General features: G+C 46.3%; 1 protein-coding gene and 1 long non-coding RNA gene across 5 annotated transcripts in view; one reads left to right on the top strand and one right to left on the bottom strand.

The window, feature by feature from the left end:
* Ntm (neurotrimin) overlaps positions 1-13,754 on the top strand; it is a 987,861-nt gene that overhangs the window by 288,420 nt on the left and 685,687 nt on the right. The window lies entirely within an intron of this gene.
* On the bottom strand, positions 6,621-8,295 carry LOC121830777 (uncharacterized). The gene is made up of 3 exons (XR_006073990.2): positions 8,168-8,295; positions 7,317-7,384; positions 6,621-6,723 (listed from the first exon to the last, which is right to left on the bottom strand). It is a non-coding gene; the product is annotated as an uncharacterized LOC121830777 (long non-coding RNA).

Here is a 13,754-nt window from a genome sequence, read left to right as displayed (position 1 = left end):
AGGAACACAAAGACAGAGAAAGAAGTAAATAGCATGGGTCCATTGTTTTCTGTGTGTTCTCCAGCTTCCAGACTGCCCCTGTCCATGGCCTCCATCTCTCCACCCACTAAGGGTTAGGGCCAGATCTGTAAATCATGGAGATGTAGGCAGGAAAGGTGGAAAGCTGTGCACCCCACTGTGTTTTATATAAGGTAGGAAAAGAGATAGGAAGTGTGAGGGGTTTCACTCCCCAATACCCCAGTGGGGGGGGGGGAGGGCTGGCTGGAGAAGAGATTCTAAATCTACCCCACTATCTTTTAACACAGTTACCTAAAAATAACTTCCCTCTAGATGGGTCAGCCTCATTTTTCCACCCACGAGGACCTGGATGGAGCCTTTGCTCACTCTTTTTCCTCTTGGCAGCCCAGCATGGGGTCTGGGAGCTGTGTCTCTGAGTCTAGTGAATGGCTGCATATTCTGTGAAGCCATTCTCCCAACAGTGTGAGTAGATGTGGGCGTTGATAGCTGATAGATACTAATGAACAAAAAAGATAAAAAAGGGGCAGCGGGGGGTGGGGGGACATATGGGGGGCAGCCACTGTCCCAGAAGTGCTCCTGCAGATCACAACAATGGGGACATGCCAGCAGGCCTCTTGCTGACAGGTTCTCGGATTCCGGATTCCCAGTTTGAACAGACAGGATGAGGTGTGTAGCAGGACAGGAAGCCCTACCCCTGAGTCCATCTTTCTTTTTCTTGCTCAAGTATGGAATAAGTATGGACTGTCAGATCCACATGACTATCCGGGTCCACAGAAAGTACTTGAACTGCACCTAGAATTTGTCTGCTCTGAGTGTGCCATCCTAGATGAGTCCATCCTAGATGTCAACACCATTTCACAGCTCTCAAAATCTAAAGAGCAGCACTGGCTGTGGAGTGGAGGGGGCTAACTGTGTTGTCCCTGGCACTCAGCCTTAAGATGAAGACGGGAACACTGGAGGAGAAACCTTTTGGTGGAAGGTGGCTTCCAAGAGTTGTGCTGATGTCAGGGAGGGTTTCAGCAACCTGCAAGAAGCCATTAAGAAGTCACAGCAGCAGTCAGGCTTATGGTGCCTCGAGTGAGGAAGAAGGTCAGGCGGCTCTGAGCCCCATCTGCAGAGCTCACATTCCCCTTAGGGTTCTGATTCTCTCTGAGAATGGAGCATCTGAGTCCAGCCTTAGATTTGGGGACAAGTCAGTGGGGAATGCCACTGCAGAATGACTGCCCTCCAAGGGGAAAAAGAAAGCAATCTCCTTGCTGAGGAGGGTTGGAGGCCGGGTGGTGGTCAGCAGATTTTTTAAAATGCAGCATTTCACCAGGGAGCTATTCACAAAGGGCTAGCCTTTATGTGAACATTCCCTGGTGTTTTATAGAGAATCTCAACGTTTTTATTCTTCACATTGCTCAGAGCACCCAAATAGACGCTTCCTGCCCTGTATCCTTTCCTAGTCTGTGCCTGGCTCTCTCTTGTCCATAGGATGCTCTATTATAACTCAGCGTCTCCTCATGTTTTCTGGGTGGGGTGTAAGAAGACAGGGACCGTATCTTTCATCTGGGGAGTAGACCCAGTGCTATCAGAGAATGCCTAGATCCATAATCCCTTATCTGCAGTGCCAGATTCACAAAGGTCTGAATTCCTAAGGCTTTATCATAATTCATTTTTGCAACAAAAGCTGGGCCAAATGTTGTCAAAGTTGCAAAGTGAAAATGTAGTAGCAGAGCGGCCAAAACCAACTCTAATAGGTGTCAGGAGGGAAGGTGGACAGAGGGCAATGGGAGCAGTCGGCCTCATGTTGGGTACCCTATTAGTTAGTTAGCTTCATGTCACTCTAACAAAACACCCGACAAGGCCAATTGTCAAGGAAAGAAAGGTTTATTTGGATTCACAGTTCCAGGGATTCAAGTCCAAGACTGGATGACCCTATTAGTTTGACCCATGGTGAATATACATTCTGGTGGGAACACATGTCAGGGTGGATGCTCACAACTGGAGACCATGAAGCATAGAGAGAGAGGCTCCCATAATCCCTACTGAGTGCAGTCTCCACTAGGGACTTCCCACAGGCTCTTGAAGGACCACAGAGAAAGATGCTGGCACTAGACATTTAAATACAGGCCTTTGGTGGGGACATTCCAAACTACAACAGGAATGAAGGACAGAGCAGGATATGAGAAGACACCTGTTCACACTCCACAGACAAGGTGCCAGGGCTGGTTTTGGAAGGGCAGAGCCACTCCTAAGGAATAATCAGTAGATAGAATAAACTTGGGCATATCTAGGCTGCCTGAGGAAGAAATTAATTCTCCCAGGGCTTGTATTTCTGTTCCATCACATCTCTTTTTCCTATTGTACACAAAAAATCAACTCATCTCCCCAAATCTTAAAATTCTATAAGAGATGATTCTGGACATACCACTAATTGTGATTAGGAATGTTTTCTTGAGTGAGTGACAGAATTTTTTATGAATAGATTTTATTTTTAAGAACAGTTTTAGGGTCTAGCAATTCTAAGTAGGCAACAGAGCAGAACCTTCCCTAAGACTCTTGCCCCCTGACACACACAGATGCCCTGCCATGGGCATCCATGGCAGAGTAATGCCGGCTTATAGTGAGTATGATCCAGCAAGGCATCTTCAATACCTCTTTGCTCTGGTGCCATCAGACGGAGGGAAGATACAACATTCAGTTCCTAGCTCAGCCCACCAGCCTCTTTCCTTTCTTCCCTGACTCAGCCTCCTAAGAAAGTTACTCATTTGCAAAACTGCAGAACAGAGATCAAGTAGGACAATAGACTTTTAATGGTGCACGTGCAGTGAAGGCAATAATCTTTCCGCAGAGAGAGGATTTGTAAGCAATGGTGTTAAAGATGGAAAATGACAAAGGAAGCCAGTGTTCTCCCTCAGGGTCCGAGGAGAGGAAGTAACACTGAACAGAAGTTTCTGGTTTCTCAGTGACTGAGAGGGCTAAGGCATTCTTTCTTCACCAATGCCTAGGTCAGCAGAAGACCAATGTCCCATTTTGTGGAAGCATGGCCCCAAGATTAGCAGTTCTGCTCACTTGAGGCCCTTCAAATGACTTTCTCCAGACAGTGTGCTTGATATATTGGTATATTTCAAGGATAGTGCAGTTTTACACCCCAGTGGACCATGTGAAGTGTGTGGAATCCCCTCCTCTTCATAGATGTGGGAACTGCAGAGGGCTGCAGGGAGTGAAGTGGCCGCGTCTCACAATGGTTGAGGCATGGAGTCAACCCTTGTCTCATTTTGGATGAGTACATAGCCCATGTTTCCTACAGGAAATGCAAGGCTGGCCATCACTTTAGTATGCTCTAGCCAACCATGACCCACATTAAAACCAGATTAGTTATTTTAAAATTTAATATACATAGTGAGAACAACAAAGTATTTTGTTGAAGCAAAGTATTTTTATTTATATATAGGCAGAAACAGTTCTGAGGCAAATATTCTTCTGAAGACCGTGGGACCGACTGTCTGTCTCAGACCATTTCTAAGTCACCCACTGATACAGTGACTTGCTTGGAGGAGAAAGCACTTCCTAAATACATGTGGCCATGGCTGCGTGTTTATGGAGCATCCTAAGTGGGAAATGGGAATGTTGTCACAGCCTCGGTCAAGGAGGATGGACTGACCTTTCTGCCCAGTGCTGAGCTCTGGGGTCTTTTTCTTTAGAGGGCCTCAGAGAAAGGATTGAAGACTAAAATAAAAAAAGAGCAAAAAGAATTGTGGTATCTAGGCATATGAAGAAGATTCTGGCAGACCACTGAAATCTGTTTTTCAATATGTGCGCGTGTTGGGACATTGGGTAGCTCTTCTGCTGTTGGGCATTCCTGAATACAACTTCTCTTGAAACCTGAATAAAATGATCTCAGGCCACGGAGAACTTGCCATGTGAACAAGAAGTGCGTTGGGGACCAGGAGCCAGGCTAGGTCTCCTAATCGCGTCTCAAGAAAATATTCTCTTAGGATTAGGATGGGTCCGTTGGGTCTTGCTTTGAGGCAGGGGACTGGGCAGTATGGATCATGCAATAATGGGCAAGTTCATTCCAAGCAAGTCTGAGCAGTGGGCATTACTGATGATTCTGGACAGAGGGGGAGAGAGAAGAATTCATTCAAAGATGAACCACTCAGAGTGAAATAGAGAGGAAGACAGGAGAGGTCTCTAGAGCCAAAGCTGTTTGAAGAGATCCTAAAGCTATTGGGTTGAGGGTCACCTTGCCTGTGGGGAGTTGAACCTGCCTGTCCCAAGCAGCTAGGTTGGCCCTGATCCTTAGTCCCTACCACTTCCATCACCTGTGACAAAAAAAATACTTGTGGCATTTGGTGACCTCAGTGCCACATCTGTGTGACGGCCTCTGTGGTCTGTGCCTCTCACCCTTATTCCCTCATGCAGAGAAGGTCAGGCAGGTTGAGGTGAGAGTGGGAAAGAGGATATCAAGCAGCCTCGAAACAAAAGGAAAAAGGTGAAGGGAGCCTGGGCCCCTGGGATGGGCTTCCTGCGAGATCCTGAGTTTCATTAAATATAGAAAGGTGGAATAAAAAAATATTATTCGCTCATTGTTAACAGTTTCAAAGTCAGAAGCCAGCCTTGATTTCAAAGCACTTGTGTGTAATGTGATGCATGACTTTTCTCCTGTCTCTCTTTTTATAGGTAAGTGACATTTCATTCTGTTCATCCCCAAGGCAAAGTTGGATGTTTAAAAGTGGAAAAAAAAATGAGTGGAGAAAGAAACGGGGAAGGTGGGAAGAGGTGGAAGTCGAGGGTCAACCCAGGTAGGTGCCTGCTCTTCATTCTCCATTTTTCACAGACTTCGGGGCCTTTCCTTCAGCACGGGGCTGCGAAGCCTTTCTCCAGGACAGAAGGTCTGGGTCATGACTTTGGCTTTGAGATGGCCTCAAGTTTGCTCCTTGAAATGGGCTGGAGTGCGAACGTGCTGGATGCTCTGCCGACAGGGATGCATACCTGGAGGGGGTCCAAGTTGGAAATGGCTTGGGGCTGTGTGTCTTGAGGCTGTGCATCAGTCACTCTTGGTGGAACGATGCTTGAGGACCAAAGGGTTTTGATGCTTGTTTCTGGAAAGAAGATTAAGGCATTCCAAGGGAGAAAATGTAGGAACTAGAGAATTCCTGCTCTGAGAAGACTGTTAAGTGGGATAGGAAATTCTGTACAGAAGAGAAGTTTGTGGGGAAACTGAGCTCTGGAACATTAAGATTCATTTACTTAATTTTAAGGTCAATTTCATTACTGCTGGTGTATTTTTCAATTCCTGCATGAGCAGCCAGACTGAAACACTACTTATTTTCTCTTTAGCCTAAAACAGAGGTTTTTCTGAAAAGCTGGAGACTGATTTGTCATTGTAATAGTGATTGTCCTTTCCCAGTCACTCATGGAAGGCATTCAGTTTCAGGCAGCACAGCCTTCCACCGCTTGGAACGCAACCCTTCCCTGTGATTGCTGTGGACACGCGTCTTGCTCTCTCCCTTGTACGTTGTCAGGGATCCGTTGATATAATTGAGTGATGGCTCTGTCCCACAAAGATTTGTTACTGTCCTTGAGAGAGGAAGGGAAAGAAATGGAAAGCATCCTATTTAGCAGTCTATAAATCTAGACTGAGCATAAAACGCACTTGGTAAGATATCTAAAAGATTCGGTCCCTTCTCATGTCCAGTTAAAGGGGAAACACAGAGCAGTGTGGGGAAGGCTTGGTAAGAAAGTGAGAGTGCACTGGGAGCTACAGTAAAAGAGGAAACGGGATTTTGTGTGTGTGTGTGTGTGTGTGTGTGTGTGTGTGTGTGTGTGTGTGTGATAAACGGGTGCTTCAACTCAAACCTGGTGCCTCACTCATAACTCACAAGTACTCTGCCATCAGACCACAGCCTCAGCCTAAGAGTTTGAAATTAAAAGTGTCTAATTCCTTTCTAAAATAAATATATACAGAGGCATCCTTTAAATCTTTCCCTTCTTATCAAAAAGGAAGAGAGAAAGAAAGGAAGGGAGGGAGGGAGGAAGGAAGGAAGGAAGGAGGGAGGGAGGGAGGGAGGGAAGGGAGGGAGGGAGGGAGGGAGGGAGGGAGGGAGGAAGGAAGGAAGGAAGGAAGGAAGGAAGGAAGGAAGGAAGGAAGGAAGGAAGGAAGGAAGGAAGGAAAGGGAGTGGCTCAACCTTCAACTCCTTTCCCCAAACAGGACAAAGTACCATTGTTTGGAGAAAAGTGTGATTCTTGCCTTTGCATCTCAACCCTGTCATTTTCCTGTATTTCCTCTGAAGACGATGTGACCCTGTGTTCCATTCTCCTGGCTGTGGACACACCTGGGAATATTTTTGGCATTTGCATAATGTAGAGATTTAAGCTGCCATCTCTCTGGATGGAAGCCCAAGCTGAGGCTCTACCCCACCCCACCCCACTTGGCAGCCACAGACCACCCTTGGCATTGTGCCTAGTAAAACAATTAAAAGATAAGGTTTGAGGCCGCAGACGTGTCTGCAGCCTCTTTGCCACGGTCGTAGTTGATTGAGTCGTCGACCTAGTAGGATAATCAGAGTCTTAACACATTTGTCCATTGAATAAGTCTATGGCATGAACTCTTCTTGGAATTCCATGCAGTTTTTTTTTGTGCAGAGTGAAAGGTATATGAATGGGGAGGGGTTAGCATCCACTCAGGGCTTCTCCTCTGGACACTGCGGCTTGTCCTGTCAATTGAGAGACAGGAGCTTTGGGAGAGGCAGTTTGTTATGACAGATGAAGTCAATGCCTCAGAATTTCCAATTAATATGGGATAATGGAGAACATGTTAATGTTACAGGAAAATCTTGCACAGAGCATAAAAACATGGGGTATATTTGAATAGTTTTTATCTGCTACGATTCTCGGAACCATGAGAATAGAATCCTATTTGCACCTACATTCTGAACAACACTTCTTCAGCACCAGTGTGCCCTTGTGGAAGAAGACAGGGGTAGTGTTCTCATACACATCCCCCAAAGCACACACTTTGCTTATTTTTAGATGCATGGTCGAAGAGCTATGGTTTTGTCTTTGAAAGGTGACAAGCAGCCAGGACATTTTTTAGAATCACACTTATGCCCTCTTCATGAGTTCCTGAGACAGAGGTGAACCGTTTTATCTGCTCCATCTCTCTATACCCTTCTCAGTCACTGTTCAACTTTCTAGCCTGGCTGCCAAATGCCCCAGCTTCTTCCTACCGTGACTCGTTAACCTGGCCACCTTCCCAGCTGCAGAGCCCTGGGTGAGCATGGCGAATCTTTCTTGGCCCGGCACTGACCTTTCTCCATTCTTCCTTGCACCCCGGGTTTTGTGGCCTTCATGATGTCTGTTTGCAAAAGTCCCTCCCTGGAACAAAGACCAAGATGCCTGATGGAGTTTGAGCATATTATGGTCTGGCATCTCTGGCATTCAATAGCAGCAGTGAGCTTGAGGTGGGCAGAGTTCAGGGGCTTTTAGCAGAATACCAAACAAAGAAATATGCCATCCTCTACAAGGGTATTGGCAGAGCATGCCTTATGGCTGCCCACTCTAATCAAGGAGGATTTTGTTATGTTTCTTTAAAGTCAACCCTTAGTGGCCAACACACACATAGATACATGTATGTACAATGCTGTGACATCATGTTTATCATCATCTTCCTAAAAAGAGGATATTGAAGCTTAGAAATGAAATTATCTCCCCAGTCACCTGACCTTGAAGCCTGAGTTTGAAGTTCAGACTATCTGAGATGTTCATCTAGACTACATTGCCCCAGGAGAACAGGAAAGAAAAGTCTAAACCACTCTACCTTTGCTCTATTCTTTCTTTCTGTAATTAATTAATTACATTCCCAGCCCCCACTCTTCTCATTTTTAGCTATGCACAATGACTGAACTTGACCTCATAGTCATTCTCAAAGCAGGGATCTGAAGGACCCAGTATAGATGGATGCAATATCCCTAAAGCCAGGTTTAGATATCTTTATCTGGCATTAATTTATTGTGTGCCCTTGAGCAATTTCATTCTCTGAGTCCCTTAGATGGTGACAAAGCCACATCAAGCCTAATATTTTATAAGCTTAGTTGGAGACCAAATAAGACAATAATACTTCAGGAAGGATGCTGAGTGATGTATAACCATGATCCCTACCTGAAAATTTTCTTCTGATTCTGGCCTTCCCAAGTCTTGTTCTTGATTTTTCTGATGAAATCCAGAATTTTTGCCAAAGCAAGGAGAAGTTCTTGGCAGCCTCGTGACTTTCACTTTCTTCCCATACCAGACCTAGTGGAGAGCAAAATTAGCCTGCCAATCACTCAGCAATGTGTGGGCCCCAGGAAATTGAATTCCCCCTCTCTCCGGCTGTCTACCCCCAAATGCCAGGTACCAAATGACTTACACTTGCCTCACGTTTCTGTTCCCATGTCTCTTTTTTCTTCTACATTAATTTGATCATTTTAGCCAAAAAAATGGAGTACCTTTGCGATGTAGTTTCATTATCTCCAATTCAAAAGTTCCAGAATCCAGATAGTATGATGTCTGCTGCTCCTTCTTTCAGCATTCTGTTGGGTTCCAACATGTCCTTATTCCAGTAGCATTTAACTGCCACCCTCAGACATCTGTGACCATTCTTGTCTGACAGGAAGAAGAGGAGGCTGTGGTGCAGACATTTATAAAATAGACCAGGACCCCTCAGTCACTCTTCTGTGTGGGTGACCGGAAATATCTAGAACCAATGCGCATCACGCCTCTGTGGGGCTCTGGGACGAAATCATGTAACCCCTTCCTGCAGACCGGGAGTGGGCACTGGACCCATTGTAACAAAACCACTCTAAATGCTTCCTGTGTTTGCCAGTGACATTCACCCTTTCCCTCCTGTCCCTCAGGGAAATTAAGAAGGGCTTTTGCTGAAGATTGACAGCTGGAGACAGCTGCCTTGTCTTACCTATCCTTTCCATACCTCATCTCCAGAGTGAGTTGTCTTAATCCTGACATTTGCCCAGCCTTTCCAAAAGAGAGAAAATCTTTTTGTACAGCACAGTAAAAAGATTTTGGGTACACAGTGAGTGCAGGGATGTGAACAGCCAAGGAAATTCCACGGCAGGTGAAGGGTCAAGAGCTTTAACCAAACTCCTTAGTCTCTGCAAAATGTGTGTTGGGAGCCCTGACCCCTGGGGGCTCCAGAATAGAGAACATTGACCATGTGCCAGGTCTGCAGTTGGAGACATTCTAATTAGTACAAGTCTGTAAGGATAGTTTATACCCCCCATTTTGTAGGCAAGGAAACAAAAGCTGAAGGAGTACAAGGCTCAGTGGTGAGGCCAAAGCATTTAAATGCTCCTTAAAGAAGAATTGAATGAAGGCAGAGGACGCACGGCTGGGTGCAAACATGATGGAAATGATTAGGACAGAGACAGTAAAAAGGAAAGGCAGGGGCTGGAGAGATGGCTCAGCTGTTAAGAGCAAACACTTCTCACGGAGGACTGAAGTAAGGTTCCTAGCATCCATGTCAGGTACCTCACAACGGCCTGTAACTCCAGAGAGATCTGACAGTCTCTTCTGGCCTCAGGAGGCATCTGCAGTCCCATGCACACACACACCCCACCCCCATACAGATACAGAAAATTGAAATAATAAATTCTTAAACAAACAAACAAACAAACAAACAAAAAAAAACTTAAGGAAAGGAAAAGTGGTGTGAGGACACGTGGAGAAGCCAGCCAGGGACAGGCCACAGAGAAGCACACCTGGATCTTGGAATTCTAGACTTCAGATCTGTGAGAGTTATACATGCGTTGTGCATGCTTCCGGTCTCCTGCATTTTACGTGAGAGTTCTAGAAAACAGATGCAGTCATGAGAAAGGTTCTAGACTCATCCCAAACATCTGGGAAGAAACAGGAACTCCTCCAAGCCCTGGAAGGAGGTAGCCATGCACTGCATGCAGTCCCTGTTCTGCACCATTTGCCTGTCTTTAGCAACTCATGATTTTGATCCCCAGTCTCCTCCTGTGCAGTGGTACAGAGCATCCCTACCCCTGCCCTGTACAATGGGTACAGAGCATCCCTACCCCTGCCCTGTACAATGGGTACAGAGCATCCCTACCCCTGCCCTGTGCAATGGGTACAGAGCATCCCTACCCCTGCCCTGTACAATGGGTACAGAGCATCCCTACCCCTGCCCTGTACTATGAGTATGGAGCATCCCTACCCCTGCCCTGTACTATGAGTATGTAGCATTCCTACCCCTGCCCTGTACAATGGTATAGAGCATCCCTACCCCTGCCCTGTACTATGAGTATGGAGCATCCCTACCCCTGCCCTGTACTATGAGTATGGAGCATCCCTACCCCTGCCCTGTACTATGAGTATGTAGCATTCCTACCCCTGCCCTGTACAATGGTATAGAGCATCCCTACCCCTGCCCTGTACTATGAGTATGGAGCATCCCTACCCCTGCCCTGTACTATGAGTATGGAGCATCCCTACCCCTGCCCTGTACAATGGGTACAGAACATCCCTACCCCTGCCCTGTACTATGAGTATGGAGCATCCCTACCCCTGCCCTGTACTATGAGTATGGAGCATCCCTACCCCTGCCCTGTACTATGGGTACAGAGCATCCCTACCCCTGCCCTGTACAATGGTATAGAGCATCCCTACCCCTGCCCTGTACAATGGTATAGAGCATCCCTACCCCTGCCCTGTACAGTGGGTACAGAGCATCCTTACCCCTGCCCTGTACAATGGGTACAGAGCATCCCTATCCCTGCCCTGTACAATGGGTACAGAGCATCCCTATCCCTGCCCTGTACTATGAGTATGGAGCATCCCTACCCCTGCCCTGTGCAATGGGTATAAAGCATCCCTATCACTGCCCTGTGCAATGGTATAGAGCATCCCTACCCCTGCTTTGAAAACTCAAACCATGTCATAAGCAGTTCAGGAAGTATCTCACTTGATATCTACTTCTTTATTTATGTTTCTTATTCTAAAGGGGGACCATGTAGCCCAGGCTGGCCTTCAAGACCTGCTTCTACCTCCCCGTGCTGAGATTACAGGTGTGAACTATCAAACCCAGTTTATTTGGTACGGTGGATAAAATCCAATGCTTCACACATACCAGGCAAGTGCTTGACAACTGAGTTACATCCTCAGCTCAGCATCCATTGTGATTTCTTAACAGTTATTGTAATAAACATTAATAGCACAGTGATGTAGTGATACGTGGTATGCGCTGGGCATGACAATAAATGTTCACCAAGGTTACTTGACTGAATCTAGCATTTGCTGTTGATAGTTAAAGATAACACAGCTGTTCTTCTCCCTGAAGGCTGTTGAATTCCTCAAGCAAGGGCTCCAGGGTCCTAGTGAGCATGCCTCAGCCTCGATCTTCTCCCGGATGTTGTTCACCGATTGTCATACTCACTCCCTTGGGAGGACGACTGCCTTGAATTCAAGGCAATTCATAAACCTGCAGGCATTCCTCCCTGCCTCCTCCTTTCCATTCCCAGAACAGTCTTTCATTAAAGAGAACCAGGAGTTACAGACACCTGAAGCCAAACTGTTAAGGATACACTGTTACTTAGCATAAATACAGCATCTACTGCCAATGTGTAAGACATCAAAACAGTAGGGGTTACCTGCCCTGGCCTCTTCCTGTCGCTCTCGAACACAGAGCCCTGGCCCCTGGCTATGGGTACCCTTCCTGGAATTGCTAATATGGGGAAGGAGAAAAGCACCCAGCATACACATTTGATCCTGACATTCTGAGATGAAAGAAGCCGGGATCTCCAGCAATGAGCTAATTAAAAGCCAAAAGTCTCTGGTGGCATTCCCATTGTGTGCTCAAGAGCAAAGCAGGGTGGGGGGAGTCTTCACCCTCTCCATCTACCGTGTAGCACTGATGAACAAAGACCCTTAGGAACAAAGCTACACTCAGAGAAGAGAGAAGGATACCCTAACACCAGTGGGATCATTTACAGGGAGGTTGACATCCCTTTCCGATGGCAGATGAAAGTCGAGTTATTGCTCAGATCCTTGGTGGGTAAACATCCAGAGCAGATAATTCCAAAATATTTTCTTCCCCAACACATCTGAGAGATTCAGCTTCATCTGTTGAAGTCTAGAGAAACTAACTCTCCACAAGGACAGACTATGGGACGTGAGGGCCCCACAGAAGAGGAAGAGATGTACTTCATGCCTCAGCCTTGACCCTTCATGTCACAGTATTGGGACATGAATGGGCTTTTTGTATGGCCCAAGAGATCCTGTCATCCACTTCTCTGTCCTTAAGATTCCTCCTTTTGCCCTTGAAGAGAAGGAGCTGGATCCTTTGTGGAGACTCCAAAATCACTGGCTGGTTTGGACTCTACCTTCTTCCTATGCGGTCCTCACTACAGCCATGTGTATTCAGCGTTAGTCTTTGGTCTGTATGTCTGGCTGAAAACTACTGTTTCCTGTTTCATCAAGTGACCTTGGGAAGACAATGTTGCATAAACACGTGCTTGTGAATATGTTTCAGTATGTGTACATACGTGGAGGTTAAACTCATCCTTCTCACAATTTTTGTCTTGTTTTGTCTTGAGTCTGGGATGGATTATTCTCAGAGAGCCATAGCCTCATCATTGCTGAAAGGCCCCGCCCCTCAGCACTGTAGCACTGAGGATCCAGCCTCTCAGCTCAGGAACTTGGGTGACGCGTTCAAGCCATGGCATAATATCAACCGACAGTTGAAGATTAAGGAAAAATTAAAAAGTTGATTATATGTTACAAGTCTCTAAGTCCCCAGGCTGTGGCCCCTAACCCACTCAGCTTTGAGTTAAGAAAGGGAATTGCCCGGGCAGCCTCCCTGATGAGCTCCGCCGGCTCTCTCTTGACTGACCAGGGGTGAGGTGGACGACTTAATGAGTTAGAAGCAAAGACTTAAGAGGAGGAAACTTTCCCTCTTCTAATCCCCAATTTCGGACAAACATGGGCCCAGAAGTGAGTGAGGGAATTAAATTAACGAACACAATTTCTTCCTGTCATTGAACTCTGACTAATGAGTCTATTTCTGGGTAATAAGAAGGAGCAGGGAGTGACAAGGCAGCGTAATGAATTAGTGGCCCAGAACCTCGTTAGTCAGAATAATCTCTCCACGAAAGATAAATGATGCAAACATTAATTATAAAGCCAGGGTGGAAATGCATCCCATTATTTGGCTCCCTAAGAAATCTATCCCAGTTATTATGAGGCATCTCAGACATCAACAACAGCGATAAAGTAAAGGCTTGATGCGAACTCTTGTCTGGGGAACTCACTCCTCTGGTGGTAGGCGGTGGTGGGAGGATGGAGGATTGGCTCTGCCTTTTGAGGGGCTGGTTCTAGGGATCGCCAGCCACGACCCCTGGCTTTTGCAGTAGAAAATATAGGTGCCCAGTGGCTGTCCCTCCAGTTGGGTCGTCCACAGCCATGCACTCTGGACTATTAGAGCCAAAGAGAAGTGACTCTCCCTTGACAAGTCCATACCTTATCTGGATATGGCTTGCTCTTATCCTCAGAAGCTCTCTTTCCTCTGGTCCTTGTGCTTAAGATCTGTATTTTAAAAATGTCTTAACAAACTGACTGTGAGAGAATCCTCTTTCGGAAAGGCCCTCTTTTCTGAAAAATCTGTATTAAGATATCTTTATAAACCCAACTCTGCTTTAAAAAAAAAAAGAAAACACAAAAGACCCAGGTGAGGCAAAGGGTTTAACAAAAG

The sequence above is a fragment of the Peromyscus maniculatus genome, chromosome 7 (genome assembly GCF_049852395.1).
Source record: "Peromyscus maniculatus bairdii isolate BWxNUB_F1_BW_parent chromosome 7, HU_Pman_BW_mat_3.1, whole genome shotgun sequence".
Taxonomy (NCBI): Eukaryota; Metazoa; Chordata; class Mammalia; order Rodentia; family Cricetidae; genus Peromyscus; species Peromyscus maniculatus.
This window is presented reverse-complemented; position numbering and strand designations above follow the sequence as displayed.